Source organism: Labeo rohita, chromosome 1 (genome assembly GCF_022985175.1).
Source record: "Labeo rohita strain BAU-BD-2019 chromosome 1, IGBB_LRoh.1.0, whole genome shotgun sequence".
NCBI classification, from domain to species: domain Eukaryota; kingdom Metazoa; phylum Chordata; class Actinopteri; order Cypriniformes; family Cyprinidae; genus Labeo; species Labeo rohita.
The window spans coordinates 45,665,650-45,678,806 of record NC_066869.1 but is presented as its reverse complement, the minus strand read 5'-3'; the positions used below and the strand labels follow the sequence as shown (position 1 = coordinate 45,678,806).

At 30.9% G+C, this 13,157-nt stretch overlaps 1 long non-coding RNA gene across 1 annotated transcript in view; it reads left to right on the top strand.

Moving 5' to 3' along the window:
* The window catches only part of LOC127170853 (uncharacterized), an 81,594-nt gene extending 71,368 nt beyond the window's left edge, over positions 1-10,226 (top strand). Inside the window, exons 2-3 of the long non-coding RNA XR_007828415.1 lie at positions 9,649-9,685; positions 10,112-10,226. This is a non-coding gene — a long non-coding RNA (uncharacterized LOC127170853). The remainder of the gene's footprint in view (positions 1-9,648; positions 9,686-10,111) is intronic.
* Positions 10,227-13,157: the final 2,931 nt, after the last annotated feature.

Sequence of the window (13,157 nt, the reverse complement as noted above, 5' to 3'; positions counted from 1 at the left end):
ACCAATTTTTAACATTCATAATAAAGAATAATGCTATTGTGAATTCACAAACGCTACGATTAAAATAAATAAATACATGCGGTGCAGATTTAATATATGACCTTTATTTACAAGCGTGTAGGTTACGTACGTGCGTCTCAGAATGGCTCCATGCTGCGTCACACGAATTATCATATAGTGGCCAAATATTAAAGATTAAGTGGACATTTGAATTATATGTTGTTTGGTCAATATTAAACAAGGATTAGATCATGTAGTAAAGTGTAAAAACAATCGTCATGACAGTGGTGCCCTCAGCAGCCACTTGTTGTAATGCCTAATGTACGTCAGCTCTATTGTTTATAATACATTTTGTATTTTAGCAAGCTGTTCAAGCTTTTGATTCTTTATTTGCCCTAATTATTGCTGTCTCATTGCTATTATTATTTATTTCATTTTTAAAATGTTGTTCGCTTAGGTCTATTTTTGTTACCACAAAAAAAAAAAAAAAAAAAAACCTTGAATAATTGTCAAAAATCGATAGATTACTTGATTACCCTACATTAAACAATCAATCAGTCAGTCAATAAATCCAATAGACCAATTATCAGTTTGTAAACATTCTGGTTGCGTGCGCATCATGGTTGCAGAAAGCCCAAGAGATATAGCTTTTACAGCCAGAGAATTACAGGGATATGGTACAAAATAGTTAGATTTAAAAATATTACAGATTATATTGATTGGGTTTAATTTTCAAAATGTTCACTGCATATTACAAGAGCTTGTCACCCAGCGATAAGCACTGTTATTCAACAAAATTGACATTAGATGGTGAGATCTTATAGATCCGTCTTATAGATCCAAAATAGGCATGACGATTTTGTTGGCGGTTCAAGTAGCAATCTATGGAGCCATGGAATAAAAGAATAAAAAAAGTAAATTCGATTTGATATTTCAAAACTTTAGACTTTATTGTCGCAATTCTAATAAGGAAAAACAACTCGTCATTCTGTTTTTTTCCCCTCGGCTTAGAGTTTATATCCCACACTTCTGGCTTTTTTTCCCTCAGAATTAACTCACTAGTTTTGAGTTAAATCGAGTTATAAAGTCAGAATAAGGAGATATAAACTTGCATTTGCGAGAAAAAAAGCCAGAATTGTGACATAAAATAAATCAATGCTATGTAAAATGTTAATAGTAATAGGTTTAAATAATATTTCATGCTGTAGGGCTAATACAAAACGTCCCCTAACAGCATATGTGAATATTATATAGACCTATTGTTTAAATCAAATTCATGCTTTAAAAGTAGAGTAATCATAGCAGTTTTCATGTCCATTTAAATGTCTGCATTTAGCTTCAAATGATGTCTTTAACAACAGTATTCTGTAATAATTATTTGCATTCCGATTTTGACATTAAAAATATTTTTCTTACTTTTATTCCATGGATTTTACCTGTTTACGTCCACTTGTTACCAGAGTTTTTCTGCAACCACTATGCACGTGCAGCTGCAAGTGATGTAACTGTGACGTCTACTCCAAATTGGTCAATAATGTGCACTGTTCAGAAATTCATGTTGACTTTAATATCAAGTATAGTTTCTTTTAGTCTTCTGATGGGATCCTGCAATTGTTGTTTCAACTTAGCTCTCTGGACCTGGTTGACATCTGAGGGCATGAGAAGCCCTTCGTTAATTGGGTGTCAAGGGATTTCTGGTATTGCTACGGCGGCAGTAAACCCATCTTCTTAATTGGTTTGTTTGAGTGTTCACCGAACAATGTAGAATCTTATCTAATCACACTCTCAAACATCAACCCTTACAGTGAGCTCTGGAGATTGTTGTTTGAAAAAACTTTATTGGGCCAATCGTGCATGCCAGTTTTTTTGTGTTAAATGCGTTTTTATTTTAACAAACCTCTTCATACTGTACATAACTTGTACGTATGCTCTGACAGAAACTTGGGAGTTTTTAAGTTTCCATCCAAACTTTTAGGAAACATTGTTCCCCAACTCCAATCCTATTTTAAGTGTGTAGGTTATCTTGACAGGTGTCAGTTGTCCTTCGCTGCTTCTGAGTAGTTCTAGTAGGTTACAGATGAACGCAACCGAGTTTGCTGGTGAAGTTTAGTATTGCACAGACATTAATAGTTAATATATATTGAGGATGTGTTTTGCCCCTAAAGTTTTAATCCAGATGACATTTTTCTTTCTGGTAGAGTAGATATTCAGGCACCATAAAGCATTTTAATATCTACTCTACTGGCTTTGCATAATAGTGTTAACAAGCAATTTGTAAGTACTTTCGAGCTCTACCTAATTGGTTTGCTTTGGAAACTCTTCAATTTTTAATCAGAACTCAAAGCTCCGCAGTGAATTACTTGATTCCCCGAAACTTGCAGTTTTCTTCCTCTGTGAAATGTTCTGCTTTATGAATTTGTTTGGAGATTTTACTTGTCAATTAGCGAACACTTTCTGTCCGACATGTGCTAGTTGAAGAGACGCTGGGGACTGGAATAGCCCATCACACAAGAGAATGATTAAGAAACTAATGTGTGAATGTGCAGAATCATTCAACATCACCAATCTTGTCCTGCATAGCTGAACTTTTGACTATTACCATAAATGTGAGCTTATTTTAACCAAGAAGCACCTACTTTTTCTGAATAAGAATTATTTCCATTTTACACTATAGGAAGAATTAAAATTGCATTAATATAACATTATGTTTTTTACCCTAGTTAACTAACAAATGGTCATTTGCACATGCAACAAAGCGGTATGTGGGCATGCTGTAGTTCTTGACATATATTTCCTGGAACTCACTAATGCAAAGTGTAGTCATAAAATGTATTTGAATTATGACAACCTGCCATTTCAACAAAAGCTGAGGAAAAGCACCAGAGCAACACGTTCGTGTTGTCAGTCACGCTGTCTGCTAGTGCAATTTGTAATTCAAGATGCTGTTTTTAATAGCTACATGTTAATTAGTTTATTGTTTGTCATTTTTCATCAGTGACCTCTTTCATCCCGCAGTGATTGAATTTTTACAATTCGCACAGCAGATATCGCCTGTGGGTGATTGCTTCTGAAATGAATTTTAAAATAACCCTGATATCTGAAAAAGAGGGTGACACGCATGTTCCCGTTTTCGTGTGGCGCATGTGATGCTTTGTGCTAGATTCGATGCTGGTGCGGAGTGAACACATTTCCACATGCTGTTATAATTTTTAATGATAACTAGTGGTCATGGGTTGGTGATCAGGGTTGTTATCATCAACTAAAACCAAAACTAAAAATGAAATAAAAAATCAAAAATTACAAAAGATAAAAATAAAGAATAAATACATAAATAAAACATTAACTGAAAATAGTAGTAGTAGTAGTAGTAGTAGTAGTATTTCTCATTTCTAATTTCTAATTTTCTTTTAGTTTAGCTTGGAGCACTAAAATAAAACCATAAAATCAGCTTTTTAAATAAATATAAATATATAATATAATATATAAATATTAAAAATAATAATAAATGACAAAAACACAAAAAAATGACTAAAACTTGAAATGAATTTAAAATGAAAATAGAAGAATAAACACTAATTCATAAATAAATAAAGAAATGAAAATATATTATTATTGTTGTTGTTGTTATTGTTGTCAAGGCACCATTTCTCATTTTCTTTTAAGTACCAAAATAAAACGGTTCCTAGAATAAAGTGAAATGAATGAATGAATGAAAAAATGAATGAATAAACTATTATTACTATTATTATTATTAATTTGTCACTTTTTTTGTTAATAATTACTAAAATAACTAAATCTAAAGCTGAAATAAAATGAATTAAAACTATATATAAACATTAAAAATGGCAAAAAAAAAAAGCACAAAAAAATACTAAAACTTTAACTGAATTTAAAATGAAAACAAAAAATATTAAAATAAAAACTGATTCAAAACCAAGTAAAAAAAAAGAAATAAAAGAAATGGATGAATAACTATTTATTATTATTATTATTATTAGCATTAGTATTATTAAAAAAGATTAATATCATAATTGAATTAAAATAATTAAATAATGAAACTCAAACTAAAACTGAAACAAAATTACTAAAAACTATATAAACGTAAAAAAAAAAAAATACTAAAACTTGAACTGAATTTAAAATGAAAACAGAAAATATAAAATTACTAAAAACTATATAAATGTAAAAAAAAAAAAAAAAAAAAAAAAAAAAAAACTAAAACTTGAACTGAATTTAAAATGAAAACAGAACATATAAAATATAAAATATAAAAATTCAAAAAATTAATAAAAACTATTAAACTGTATAGCACTGGATCGGATGCATATTTTCAACCTGCAGTTATAGTCGGTCCCTGTGAAGAAACACTGCTGGGTTTTTCCAGCCTTTTTTCCCCTAAACAGGGTCCTTAAGACAGATTTGTGTGTTACTATTTATAGCCCCCCAAATGTTACTTTCTAGCCCTTTTGCTATTTTGAATATTTCATAAGCAGCCAGTATGTCGTGATAATAGCCCTGTCAAACATCGTGAGGACAGTAAGCTGGCATGCAAATCTCTGGGATGTAAACCGAGGAGACAGATTTGATGAAGCCCGCAATAGCATGCAAATACAACACAAGAACAACAGCACCCTCGAGAGACCCTGCCACTGACTCACGCCTGATTTGATTCGATTAGATACGCACGCGATAAGAGACCTGAACTCTGTATATTTGCAACGTGAGAACGCACAACCGTTTCCGGCGTTGAGGTTTGTGTCATTCAGACACTCGTTTCGTCAGTGACAGCGAGCGCTGCGTTTGTTGAGCCATAAAAAGACCATCGGCAGAATTAGTCCATGCCCTTATGGATTCGCCTCCCTACTAAGGCGGCTTAACAAAACACATTTAAAAATCCAATCTACAGCTTCCAGAACCACAGTCTTCGATCCAAAAGCATTGATGTTTTAATTCAATCACATTTGCCTTTTGAACACACTCTGGGAGATTAATGTACGTGTCATAACGAAACAGCAGCATTTAACGTAAAACGGTGTAGACAATTTTTTTGAAGTTTACTTTTTTTTTTTTTTGGAATCAAGTATATTTCTTACTTATTGTAGCATCAGAAGTTTAACCTTAATGCACAATCTACTATAACACTGCACTGCATCATATTTGCTGAATGAAGTCCAGTATTGTTTACTTATGCAGCTGATTCCAAAAATAGTGAAAAATATGATGCATTTTGTAGCACTGTTGTGTTTGAAAACTATTTGTAAGGTGAAGAAGTCTTGTCTGTCACAAAGACATGATTCCCATCTAAATCTTAGCCAGATTACAACTATTTGTTGAATTCCCGGCCCATTTTCTCATGTGTGATGTGATATCCACATTTTCACAATTTTTTACACACTTTGCAGATTGTAAATTAAATTTATATTCTGCCACTGGATGGATGGATGGATGGATAGGTAAATAAAAAAACAAACAAACATAAAAACAACATTGCAACTTTTTAGCTCACACTTTGGATTTTCTCAGACCTGTGAAAAAGACATGAGAAAAAAAACTCAGATTTATTTATTTATTTATTTAAAATCAAGGGTATTATATTATTAAATTATGTATTTTCATATAATAATTAAAATAAAAATTAATAATAATTAAAATAAAATAATTTAATAATAAAATAATAAATAAACACACAAACTTAACTGCAACCTTTTTTATTTCTTCTCAGAGTTACCAGTTTATATCTTGGAGTTAAAACCTCAAAAATATATTAATATCTCACAATTCTGCATTTGTTTCACAGTTCTGAGTTTACACCTTGCAATTTGGAGTTTATATGTCAAATTGTAAAAAAAAAAAGAGGGTCCAAATTGTGAGATATAAACTCAAAATTTTGAGATATAGACTAGAATTGTGCGGGGAAAAAAAAGTTGTTAATATTTATTTATTTATTTATTTTATTTTACTTATTATTTATTTTATTATATGTGCCAGAAAGTTTTTTTTTTTTTTTTTTTTTTTTTTTTTTTTAATTTTATTTTAATAATCGGACCAACCCCCCCACACACACACACACACACACACACACACACACACACACACACACACACATAAAATAGGTAAAATTAAAGAGATGAAAAAAGATTAAAAAAAAAAAAATCACCCAAAAATGAAAGTTCTGACAATTTTTCACCCTGATTTTGTTCCAAACCTGAAGAGTTGAATTTGTGATCTAAATATGAACGAATGTCTTGTGGGTTTGGAATGACATAACAGTGAGTAATTAATAACAGAATTAAATTTTTTGTGTGAACTATCCCTTTAAGGACTGTTTCACCTGGCTTTTCTCAATCAAACATATCGTTCAGAATGAAACAGTGCTGTATGTCTAGACAGGCACAAAATATATACAAAACTACAGAATATGACTTCAAATAATGTTCCTCCGCACACGCTCAAATCCGAGAGTCGCGCCATCAATAAACGTCAATAAATTTCTTCTTTTTCTTCAGGCAGAGTTTTAAAATCTGAAGGCACTGAACTCCACAGTGTAATCGATTGGAGTTGTTGCCAATGTACTTGTTGTTTAACTGGCTAGGGATGTGTAGGATTTTTTGGACAGAAAAGCGAGCAAAAACAGAACCAGTCCGCTTGAGTCTTAATTGTTAATTGTTAATGTTTTAGATGCCTGTAGGCTCAGAACCGTTTTGCTCCCTTATCATGATGTTCATGATGATATGTAATGAAATACTGTTTATATTGTATGGAATCAAATACATCTGTAAGCTATCCATTAGCATTCCCATTCATGTCAGTGGTAGTCACTAATAATTTATAATGAGAAACAAATGCATTAAATAAGAGAGCATTAAAATACAAGCAGTCTTTGCTTATGGACGCTTTTCACTGAATTGAGATGCATTAGTTGTGTTAATTTTTCTGTAATTGTTGTGTTTTTGCTGTTTTTGGCTCTCGAAAAATACAGTACTCGGCACTCAGTGACTGTAAATTTCATGCTGCTTGCAGTGCTTTATTAATTGAAAGTGTAGTGATGTTGCATCATTCTGCCTAGCTTGCAGTGTAAACATGCACTGCATGTGCTTGTGTGCTTAATACTTATTTGAAAATAGTAACATGGGTGTAATCATGTAAATAATAAAAAAAAAAAAAAAAAAAAAAAAAAAAAAAAAGGTAATGTTTCATAACGTGCATGACTTGGAGCATGTTTAACCTCAACACAGAAATGAGCATAAAGTGGGACTACAGCAAACACTACATCAGCCGTCTGTGAGAGTGAAACATGAAGCAAGCCACGAGCAAAATCTCCCTGCTGCATTGAAAAAAGCTGACCCAGAAAACTCAACCTGAACTACAGAAATCATTGCAGCAATTAGGAGGTTTTTAATATAGATAAAGTTGATGGAAAAAGCTGAACTCTGAAAAATACTCTGAATGGGACGGCATACAGTCTTTTAGATATATATATATATATATATATATATATATTAGGGCTGTCGGTTTAAAGCATTAACTTAATTAATTAGTTATGAAAAACAGTGCGATTTAAAATATTTTAATGCAGTTAACACACTGGCCCCCAGACCTGTATATCATCTTATATTTCATACAGTTGACTTTTGACAAATATGATGCAGGGTGACAATTCCATAAGATGTTGGGGCAAAAATGTTCCTGTATGAGTTGTCATATTTATATAATATATATCACATATCACACAATATCACACGGGTAACAAGAGCAAAATGACACGAGTGCTGATTTTGTTCCGATCAATCACAAGCTAAAATGTGATTTTATACAGTTCATAAGAAGTCTGATATTGTGTTATATTTTAAACACAATATTATGTGTTTTTGCTCAGTTTTTGCAGAGAACATATTACCTTTGAAGCCACAGCAGAATTGTTGCACATCTCCAAGCAACACAGTGGTGTTTAGTTTTTGAATGATTCCGCATTTTGAACAAATCATGTGAATCAATGATTCAAAGACCCGTCTATAAAGAGACCATTTACTTAATTCCTGAATAAATCAGCCGTGTGAACAAATCATATAGACATTTACCGCTGGCAGATTTAGTTTCTTGTTTAGAATTCAGAGTATCATTTTATTAATAATAATAATAATGAAAACATTAAAGGAATAGTTCATTAAAAAATGTTACATTTTGTCATCATTTACTCACCCTCATAATTTTTCTGTTTAGCTTTAAGGTATGAGGCTTAAATAAATGTAGTATTATTTGTATATTATTATACTATTTAATAATGTTTTAAATGAGCTTTTTTTTGTTGTTGTTGTTGTTTGTTTTTTTTTTTAAATTTTATGTGGTTTTATTTCTTTATTTATTTAGCTTTATTCTAAGAGGCATGAGGCTTAAATAAATGTCTCTATTTGTTTTCCATTAGTGGTATTTTATTATTATTTCCTTATATAGTATAGTGTTTATTAATAGTTATCAATATAGCTTTTTTTATCATGTAAATTTTAGTAAGTTTACATTTTTGTTTTATTTTCAATATATTTTCTATTAAATTTAATTGACTTTTAGTAAACTATTACTTGTGCTTAATTTCAGTTATCTAGCAAGGCAACATTTCTAATTTCCATATTTATTTATGTAATATTTTTATGTTTATTTGATTTCAGCTAATAAAAACACTAAAACAATTATTAATAGCTTTATTAATTAACAATAGCACCACACAAGGCAGCAATAGAAAACGAAAATGTTGTATAATATTTAAAAATCATATTTAAAAATTCTAAAGATTAGTTCGATATGCTACATTTACACTTATATATATATATATATATATATATATATATATAGGAAGTCTCCTGGAATTAAATAGCTTTATATATATTTATATATATATATATATATATATATATATATATATATATATATATATGTATATATGTCTCCTTTTGTCTTTGTCTTTTTTGTATTTTTATTTAGTTTTAGTAATGTGGTTTTATTTATTTTAAATATTCTATTTTGCTTTAATTTAAGAGGTATGAGGCTTAAAGAAATAGTATTATTTGTATATTATTATAGTATTTATAAATGTTTTGAATGAGCTTTTATGTATTTTAATTTTATGTTCTAGTAATTTTGTATGGTTTTATTATTTATTTATTTACTTAATTACTTTTTTAAAATATTCTATTTAGCTTTAATTTAAGAGGTATGAGGCTTAAATAAATGTCTCTATCTGTTTTCCATCAGTGGTATTTTAGTAATATTTACTTATATAGTAGTGTTTATTAATAATTTTAATTAGCTTTTTTAATTTTAGTTTGCTTTAATTGTACACAGCTTTAATGTTTTATTTGTTTTAGTAAATTATTACTTGAGCTTAATTTCTAGCAAGGCGACATTTCTAATTTTCATATGTAATATTTGTTTATTTTAGCTACTAAAAGAACTAAAAACAATAATTAATAGCTTTATTTTTAATGACCAATATCACTATACAAGGCAGAAATAGAAACATAGTTAAAAACTCAAAAGATTAGTTCGATATGCTACAAGTCTCCTGAAATTATATAGTTTTGTGTTTTTTATGAGCTTTGTTGTATGTAAAGGAGCTGCTTGAAGATTTTCTAAAATGTCTTTTGTCTTCCACAGTAAAAAAACAACAAGCAAGTTTTGAAACAACACAGAGGTGAGTTAATAAAGACAGAAATGTATTCATTTAGTATGTGAGGTCCTGAAGCAAAGAAAGGCACGATCTAATGCACTCCTTTTGTTGCTTCAAAAAGATCACGATGTTCCCTTTTCTCCTTTCTTTGATACTTCGCTTCAATTTCCAGCAAATCCATGCAAGTTTCTCCATCTATTTATAATATCAGGCGAATCTTTCATCTCTCGCCCACTTCATTTGACACGACGCGATGCATCCTTATGCTTAAATCCAGGTTTCAAAAGAAAGCGAAATTCCGCCTGAGAAACAAAAGAGGGGAAAGTTTTCGGATCATTTGCGATTTTCACTGGGAACGGGCCGTCGGGGTGGCGTTCTCACTTTCTTTACTGTAGTCTCTCAAGGTTAACTCCTGTTATTCGTCTATGCCTCCCTTGTCACTGATTGAAGATGTGATGCAGCCAGGGAAACCAGCTTGCCGTTGCCTAGCAACTGGACCAGAAGCGGCAGCGAGCGAAAGGATGCATAGAGGCCTCCCCCCCACCCCCTCTTCTTAACTACTGGCTCCAAGGTAAGAGGACTGCAATGAAAGGGAGAGAAACTGAATATTTCAAAGTCCATGATCCAATTAGGGATGTCTGTGCTGTGTATATAATTAATGTGAAAGTAGCAAGGCAACAGAGAGTGAAATATTTGGCGGCTTAGATTGGTTCTCTCAGGTATAGCGCATCATGCTTTAGGACTCCTAATCCCAGCGAGAGCGACGAAGAAACAGCAGCATTTTCAAAAATAGATGATAAAACATCTAGGTCAGAACACAAACTTCTGCATTGATATGAAAGCGCTGCGGGAGCGATTCGCTCGAGTTCGCCTTTTCAAGGTTACCCTTATGTGGCTAGTATAAATTATGGACCTGACGCAAAGGACAAACGATCAGGCCATATTACAACTTGTTCAAAATTATTATTTAAGAGATGAAAAGAAAATGTTCTTTCCTAGTTTCTCGGCCAAAAAAGAAAAGCATTCGAGTCTTTGAGTTCTGATCCCTTTCCTTCAAGACTGGCATTACGCTGACCGGCCTTGAAGGCTCCAGGCAACAACATAAGCACTTTTTCCAGCTGAAGTAGCTTTTAGCAGTGCTGTCAACAGTTGTTGAACTGTTCTCAAAACAGAACACAAACAAGGTTGAAAAATGACGTCCCAAACATCATAAGATGTTTCGAAACATGATTATTTTACAGTGCATTTCGGAGAAAATGACGTATATTTTTCTAACAAAAGCACCAGATTAATAGACTGGGATTTTTGGACACTACTGATAGATGGTAATACTATAGTATTACATTGTGTACCTTACAGTACTGTTAAAGTTCGAGAACATATCAGGAATTCAAAATCTTTTTCGAACCTGGAGGGTTATAAAACTTTCTGATGTAAAATGAATAAGAATGATTTAAAATTCTGCATTTCTAGATCAATAAAACAGGAGCATAACAAATGCAAAGATAGTGTGTTAAAATGATAACTATGCTGTTGGACCTTACTGTAACTGTCACATGGTTATATAAGTAATTATAAATGAAATATATGAAGATATAAAAAAAAATCTATATATTTAAAAAAAAAAAGGAAAAATAAAATAAAATTGTGTGTGTGTGTGTGTGTGTGTGTGTGTGTATATATATATATATATATATATATTTTTTTATAATTTATTTTTGTATAATTTCTTAATGAATTTAGCTAATTTATATTTATTTTTTATATGAAACAGCAAAATTCATTAAAAATAAAAATGTTTTACAAATGTGTGCATTTGCATTTATTTTGCATATATAGAATATATTATAAAAACAATATGAAAATTCAATACTGAAATGTATTTTTTATTTATTGTAAAATTAACTTTAATAATCTTTGTTTTGTTTACAGCATTGAAAAAAAAAATGCTACTTTTGGACTTGATATAAAAATATTAAATATATTAAATATAATAGCAAAATTCATTTAAAAATGAATAAATATATATATATATATATATATATTATATATTATATATATATAATTTTCTTTTTTTTATTTTTTTTTTTACATTTTTGCTAATATATATATATATATATATATATATATATATAACTTTAAAAAATATATAATGAGCATTGCCATTAAAATGTATAAAAATGGTGATATATTAATTCATGCACACCAGCCTTTCTTTTAATTTATGCGTATTTAAATAAAATACTATTTTATTAGAGTGCTTAAAATCTAATGAGAATCACTAGAGAATGAAAAGAAAAAAAAACGCTAATGTAAAATGTCCATGTTAATGAGAAGTTGGTGTGGTTTGCTGAATGTGCTTAATTGTCATGAAAATAATGCAAATAATCTTAATGATCCTAAAAATAGGTTCCATTTTATTTATGCAAAACAGTCCCTTTTTTTATTTAGTTTGCTTTTGGGTAGAAGTACAACCTGGACTCGATTTTGTTGAAAGTCACCCTTTTATCAGTGATTTTGCTACTGTATGTATAATATAGAGCAGTGAAAGAGAGTAATTGTACCTCAGGTTGAAAATAAATCCCAAAGCCATCTGTCTGGTCAGGTCTTTCCGTTCACTGCATAAAGTTACTCGGAGGGCTTTTCTCCAAAGCTGTCTAAAACCTTGCTAGCTTCTCGTCCAATACATACTGAGACCCTTATGGGGCTCCACGTAACAGACAGGTGTGAAACCTCTGCTGACTGGAGAGGCGCTTCGCAGAGCCAAGTCTGAATGTTCTTATTAACTTGCTCAGTCAATCGTAACCTCCTCACACAAAGGATACTGCTGTCGGGAGGTGGAGAGATGGGAAACAACTAATGATACACAGGGCGAAGAGACTCTACTGTGATAGATGTAATTGTGCATGTGGTAAACTACGGTGCGTATAGAGAACATCAAACTCTGACCTTAGTGCAGATGAGGAGGAGGAAACTAGCGGTTTGTGAAACACGGGTCATACTACCTTGGTGTGGCGCATCACTTTTGTTTGTTTAGGAAGTTCAGGGGTTTGACAAGCATATAAAGTGGTCATATTGTGGAGAAAGAGCATCTGACATCCATACTGATATCAAGGTTGCATTTTGTTTTTTTTAGCATTACTAATCACTGTATCTCGGAAAAAAAAACGTGTGAATTTCCAATTTAAGTCATGGAAGTGCAACCATGGCCACGCTCAGATGTACATAGAGCTAAATGTTAATTGTTTAACAAATTAACATGAACTTACAAGTTAAACTTTGTTCACCTAAAAAGCTAATGGTAACATTATTATTATTATTATTATTATTATTATTATTATTATTATTTTAATTTGGTATTATGGAGTGTGTCATGAAGTGTGGAAATGGGGTAAAAATAGGCATATATAAATTATTTTTGAAACAAGTCTCTTATGCTTACTCAAGCTACACTGTAAAAAACAATTTAAGTCAACTTAAAATAATTTGTTACCTC